Raw genomic sequence first — 6,805 nt, 5'->3', positions numbered from 1 at the left:
CATGCAGTCAAGTCTTGCTAATGACCTACTAATTTTATTCAGGTGTGTTGCAGCAGGGACACATGGAAAAGTTTCAGGACACCGGCCCTCGAGTACTGGAGGCTGACACCCCTGCATTAGATTGTTACCTTGGAAACTAAAGTCTGGAATGTTTCCAAACAACCAGCTACCATCTTTAAAGTGATGTGCATAAAAATGTTTTTCCAATCACTGTCATCAGCACAGCTGTACTCTGTCCATACCTTTTTGGTGAAACAGTCACGAGATGTGTTATCCACCAAAGCTTCGCGACATACTCTGTTTTGTAAGACAGTGTTTACAGAATTGATGAAACTAGATTTTCCAGCTCCAACTGGACCATGAAGGAGGATCCTAAGCTGTTGTTCTTCAACCTGAGGTTTGTGCTCAGGAAAGAAAATATTACATTATCTCACACCTTAGATGGAAAAAAAAATTAACATGGAACAACTGGATATTTTAATGACTAAATAGAAAAAATATTTAAAATATACTTTTTTCCGTGAACTTCACTCACCCAGAGTTAATTTGCCTCCATGGTTTTTCAAGAACTGACAAGAGAAAATAATATCAACGTATTATACATTTTTTTAATTGGATGAAAACTCGTATGGTTATATCTTTTGAATAAACTTACGAGGAGATGGAGTAGCTGTTTTTGAAAACAGAGAACCCATAACTGAAACACAAAGTATTTACTCTGTTTAACCCTGTAAGACCCAATCCATCAAAAAATAGCAAGAAAATTCTGATTGTTTTGGAACTGAGATGTTTACTAATGCTTATAACAAAATCCACAATTTTTTTGCTATATCATGTTGTTTATGATATATTTTTATGATATATTATTATATATTTTTTGTACTGCATTTGCCAAAAAGTTGCCAAAAACGTTAATGTATCCATTGGCGTTTTTGGCAACTTCTTGTTAACAACAATGTTAATTTTAGACAAAGAAAAGAGTTTTGTCCATTATATATTGAAATTATGGCAAGTATTGATCATGTTGATGATACAGAGGTCTCAGAAACTCATGTAGCAAATATGATATAAATGGCTTTATAGGGTTAATTCAAAGTTTAAATAAATAATTTCATTTTTTCTTTGAATTAAAATGAACCTACCTTTGCTGGACAAAGCCTGCCACCCAAAGCCAGAATGTGAACTTGCACAGTCTTCCAAATCTGTTTTTACTTTCATTTTTACAGAACACATGACTTCTAGGAATTCCCCCAGACCCCACCCTACACTCATTTCAACACGTTCTCACTCCCTAAGCGTAACATTTTACGCTAGGTGACAAATCGTCAACATATTAGGTTTTCGGCCACCCAACGCGTTCCTACGTGACGACATCGGAAAACTGCGGACACATGAGAACCGTTTGGACTCAATCTACACATCTTCGCTTTTTCCCTTAAAATCGCTTGGGAAAACACTATTTCACGTCATTAAAGTGCTGGTTAAGGTTAGGGATAAGGTTATGGTTAGGTTTAGGGATAAGGTTAGGTTTAGGCGTAGGGATACGGTTATGGTTAAGGTTAGGAATAAGGTTATGGTTAGGGATACGGTTATGGTTAGGTTTAGGGATAAGGTTATGGTTAGGCTTAGGGATACGGTTAGGTTTAGGGCTGCAATAAAGGGCTGGAACCCGCCGCGTACCATAACAACGTGGACGGTCACCTTTTGCGTTCCTCAGGAATGCCGCGGGACGTGACAAAACGTCGGGATGTTACGCCTCGGGAGTGAGAACGGGCTCATTTTCATCTTGTTTATAGATAACATGAAAACAGCAACATATTGATGTTTCCACTGTCACGTTTACTGACAATGTTTAATTTTACAGACTGACTATGTGCTGTGGTCAGACTGATTACAGATGTGCTGTGCCACTATCTTAGTGATTTATGGAAAATGATAACATTTGAACTGTGGTTTCTCATTTGGTCGAGTTTGATATACTTCCATATGAAGTCATGTTTCCACACAATGGGTTATACAAATTATTATTTTTTAAAACGTATTAATTACTTGTAAATGAGCTTATCATGTGCGACTAAGCTGATTCAGGGTTTGGATTTAAATGCAGACACACACAGGAGTTGACAAGTCAAGTGCAGTTTATTGATTACACAGCTTGGACTGAAGGGGAAACACTGGAAGTAGCTGTCTCCATGAAGGGGTTTCTAAAAGAGAAAAGACCAAGGTTAGGATTCTGTCACGGGTGCAGTGATAGGGATAACGGCATTACTTTTTCAGTAAACTAATCTAATTAATTACTATTTCTATCGTTACAACGCCATTACCGTTACTAACAAAAAATGCGGTGTGGTCGCGTTACTATTTTTCAACAGACAGGTGAAGCTGTCTTCAGCTTACCGTGCCTTATATCATTTGCACGGAAGTAGCTGTCTACGTAAGTAATCTGGTAAGTAATCTGCTTAAAGCTACAGCTTTAAGCAGCTGTGCGTGGTCCCGCGGACGGCAATCACTTTCTGGCAGATGATCAGTTTTTGGCACAACACCTGTAGCTAAGGGGGCAAAACAATCGCATGAGTGCTGCTGTTTGGCTGAGGAAGAATAAAGCAGTCGTGGAAAGCCAATCACATGACCACTTCAAGATGACAAAGCAACAAAGTGATATACAGGGAGTGCAGAATTATTAGGCAAATGAGTATTTTGTCCACATCATCCTCTTCATGCATGTTGTCTTACTCCAAGCTGTATAGGCTCGAAAGCCTACTACCAATTAAGCATATTAGGTGATGTGCATCTTTGTAATGAGAAGGGGTGTGGTCTAATGACATCAACACCCTATATCAGGTGTGCATAATTATTAGGCAACTTCCTCTCCTTTGGCAAAATGGGTCAAAAGAAGGACTTGACAGGCTCAGAAAAGTCAAAAATAGTGAGAGATCTTGCAGAGGGATGCAGCAGTCTTAAAATTGCAAAGCTTCTGAAGCGTGATCATCGAACAATCAAGCGTTTCATTCAAAATAGTCAACAGGGTCGCAAGAAGCGTGTGGAAAAACCAAGGTGCAAAATAACTGCCCATGAACTGAGAAAAGTCAAGCGTGCAGCTGCCAAGATGCCACTTGCCACCAGTTTGGCCATATTTCAAAGCTGCAACATCACTGGAGTGCCCAAAAGCATAAGGTGTGCAATACTCAGAGACATGGCCAAGGTAAGAAAGGCTGAAAGACGACCACCACTGAACAAGACACAGAAGCTGAAACGTCAAGATTGGGCTAAGAAATATCCCAAGACTGATTTTTCTAAGGTTTTATGGACTGATGAAATGAGAGTGAGTCTTGATGGGCCAGATGGATGGGCCCATGGCAGGATTGGTAAAGGGCAGAGAGCTCCAGTCTGACTCTGTCATGATCCTGGGTCCTTTTGACCCAGCGTTTTGTGTTTTCTATTATGGTACTATGGTTTCTGTTCCTCCTCGGTTTGTGTTCATGCTTTTCTGCCATGCATTCCTGTGGTTAGTCCATGTCTTTACATGTATGTGTTCCTGTTTTATTTTGAAGGTCTTTGTCTTATGTCAGAGTGTCCTGTTTACGTTCCCCCACCTCGTCAGCTGTTATGTCTCCCAGGTGTGTTCCCTCCTGTTTCCCATCCCCCTGATTACTGGTGTGTATTTATTGTGTGTGTTCACTCATCCTCGTTGCTGGTTCGTCTGTGTTGTTTCCCCTCGATCTCCCTGCGTCTCTCCATGTGTGATTTCCCGGACCTCCCTGCATCTTCGTTTCTGGTTGGTTTTGTTAGTTTTACCCAGTTTAGGTTTTCCTGTTCATGTCACCTGCCATTTCTGTTGGTTTGCACTTCCGTCAATAAATATTCACCTGCACCTGAGCTGCTGCTTCTGGTCCTAAATAATTCCCACACGGCTTGGACCCGCAAACCGTGACAGCACGAACCAGCCAGCATGGACCCAGCAGCTTGCGACCCTTCGGAGGAGCTAAGGGATGACATCATTTTCTCCGTTGAGAATCTTCTCAGCCTGTGGTTGGAACATCCCCCGGAGGAGCTTCGTCGCGCTTTGGAAACACGCCTACAGTGGCTCTTCTCTGGTCTTCCGTGGCTATTTGGCTCGCTCTCTCCGACCATTCAGGCCTTCCTTCAGCACACACCTCACCTGCTCTCTGCCACTCCTGCCTCGCTGCCCGACTCGCCATATGTGATCTTGCCTGGCCCGTCGGAGCCGTCGGCGGGGAGGAAATGTCGATCGCGCCGCCGGCGCGCCACCCCACAGCCGGACATCCGGACTTTTAATTCGCCGGCTGTGGTGAGTGAGGACTCTTTTTCGGACTGTGTGACTGTTCATTCTGGGGCTGTCTTCTGTGCGGCAGATGATTATGAGAACAACTCATCGCCTGCTCAGCAGCCGCTCTCAGCTCAGTTTTCTGGTGTGACTCCACCGCTGCTTTCAGAAGTCAGGCCCTGCAGGAGGAGCAAGCAGCGGCGAAAGAAGGATTATGTGGTGGAAGACACTGGGCTTACTCCACTGCAATCCTTTGCTTTGTTTTTGGGACTTCCACGTTCGGAGCTACACAAACTTCCCACCTCCTCGTCCCAGCCTCGCTCCGTCACTCCTCCCCAGCCTCCAGTAGCTGCCCAGCCTCCAGTAGCTCAGTTAGCTGCCCCGCAGCTGCTCTCAGCTCAGTTAGCTGCCCCGCAGCCTCTCTCAGCTCAGTTAGCTGCCCCGCAGCCGTCTCCAGTGCTCCCAGCTTCACCCTCAGTGCAGTCTCCAGTGCTCCCAGCTTCACCCTCAGTGCAGTCTCCAGTGCTCCCAGCTTCACCCTCAGTGCAGTCTCCAGTGCTCCCAGCTTCACCCTCAGTGCAGTCCCCAGTGCTCCCAGCTTCACCCTCAGTGCAGTCCCCAGTGCTCCCAGCTTCACCCTCAGTGCAGTCCCCAGTGCCGCCTGTAGTCCGGGCCCCAGTGCCGCCTGTGTCACTTTCAGTTCAGGCCCCAGTGCCTCCAGTGTCACTTTCAGTTCAGGCCCCAGTGTCACTTTCAGTTCAGTCCCCAGTGCCTCCAGTGTCACTTTCAATTCAGTCCCCAGTGCCTCCAGTGTCACTTTCAGTTCAGTCCCCAGTGCCTCCAGTGTCACTTTCTGTTCAGTCCCCAGTGCCTCCAGTGTCACTTTCAGTTCAGTCCCCAGTGCCTCCAGTGTCACTTTCAGTTCAGGCCCCAGTGCCGCCTGTGTCACTTTCAGTTCAGTCCCCAGTGCCGCCTGTGTCACTTTCAGTTCAGTCCCCAGTGCCTCCAGTGTCACTTTCAGTTCAGTCCCCAGTGCCTCCAGTGTCACTTTCAGTTCAGTCCCCAGTGCCTCCAGTGTCACTTTCAGTTCAGTCCCCAGTGCCTCCAGTGTCACTTTCTGTTCAGTCCCCAGTGCCTCCAGTGTCACTTTCAGTTCAGTCTCCAGTGCCGCCTGTAGGTCAGGCCCCTGTGCCTCCAGTGTCACCGTTACTTGCAGTTCAGGTTCCAGTATTACCAGATTCACCTGTTCACTCCATGCAGGGAGAAGGCTTTATGTCTACGCAGTGTACTTTTCAGGGTTTAGCCGCCGTTGGCACAGTTAGCCACTCCAGGGCTTCCCCAGAGGCTGGGTCTTGGTCCCCAGCCGATTCTGGACCCCTGAGGATTGAGCAGCCCCCTGGGAACCACTTCATGTCAGCGTTGCCTGGGCAGAGCCAGTGCTCAGTGCATTGTCAGTCACCACTGTGTCAGCTAGTGGCCTCCATGACTGCTGGCTTGGTCATGGCTTCTGCTGGAGGGTCCGAGGGACCGCTCCGGCCTTCGTCTCGTGTCTCCGCTGGAGGGTCCGAGGGACCGCTCCGGCCTTTGTCTCCTGTCTCCGCTGGAGGGTCCGAGGGACCGCTCCGGCCTTCGTCTCGTGTCTCCGCTGGAGGGTCCGAGGGATCCGTCCAGCCTTCGTCTGCTGTCGTCGCTGGAGGGTCCGAGGGATCCGTCCAGCCTGCAGCACCTTCGTCTCCGGCTTCCACGCCGCCGCCTGCAGCGTCTCCGGCTTCCATGCCGCCGCCTGCAGCGCCTCCGTCTCCGGCGTCCACGCCGCCGCCTGCAGCGCCACTGCCTCCGGCTTCCACGCCGCCGCCTGCAGCGCCACTGCCTCCGGCTTCCACGCCGCCGCCTGCAGCGCCACTGCCTCCGGCTTCGTCCACGCCTGCGGCAGCCTCTTCGCCCTCGCCTGCGGCAGCCTCTTCGCCCTCGCCTGCGGCAGCCTCCGGGTCTTCGCCTTCAGCTAACCGGCCACTTTCCAGGCCACTGGCCCGGCGGCGCCGTCGTGGGCGGCCCCCGGACCACCTTCGCCTGAGTCGCCGCCGTTGCCTTCCGCACGGCCGGCCCCCTGACCTGTTTCCACGTCGCCGCTGTTGCCGTCCTCACGGCCGGCCCCCTGAACTGTTTGGGCCCTGGTGCTGTCGGCCCCCTGGCCGGCCCCCTGAACTGCTTCCACACGGCCGCCGCTGCCTTCTGCACGGCCGGCCCCCTGAACTGTCTGGGCTCCGGTGCTGTCGGCCCCCTGGCCGGCCCCCTGAACTGTGTCACGTTGCCGTCCTCACGGCCGGCCCCCTGAGGTGTTCTGTTTTCCTGTGCTCTGGTGTGTTTCTTTTCTTTTGGTTTTGGACTCGTGTTTTGTTTTTTTTGTTTTTTTTACTTTCTAGTGCTTCTGTTTTTTTGTTTTTGTTTGCTTCGGGCCCTCCTTCCTGGGCCCCCGCCGCCCGCCCTGGTCGGGTTGGTTTTCTGTTTTTTCTGGCTGTT

This window comes from Oreochromis aureus, linkage group 15 (genome assembly GCF_013358895.1).
Source record: "Oreochromis aureus strain Israel breed Guangdong linkage group 15, ZZ_aureus, whole genome shotgun sequence".
Classification (NCBI taxonomy): Eukaryota; Metazoa; Chordata; class Actinopteri; order Cichliformes; family Cichlidae; genus Oreochromis; species Oreochromis aureus.
Note: the sequence above shows the minus strand (reverse complement) of the source record.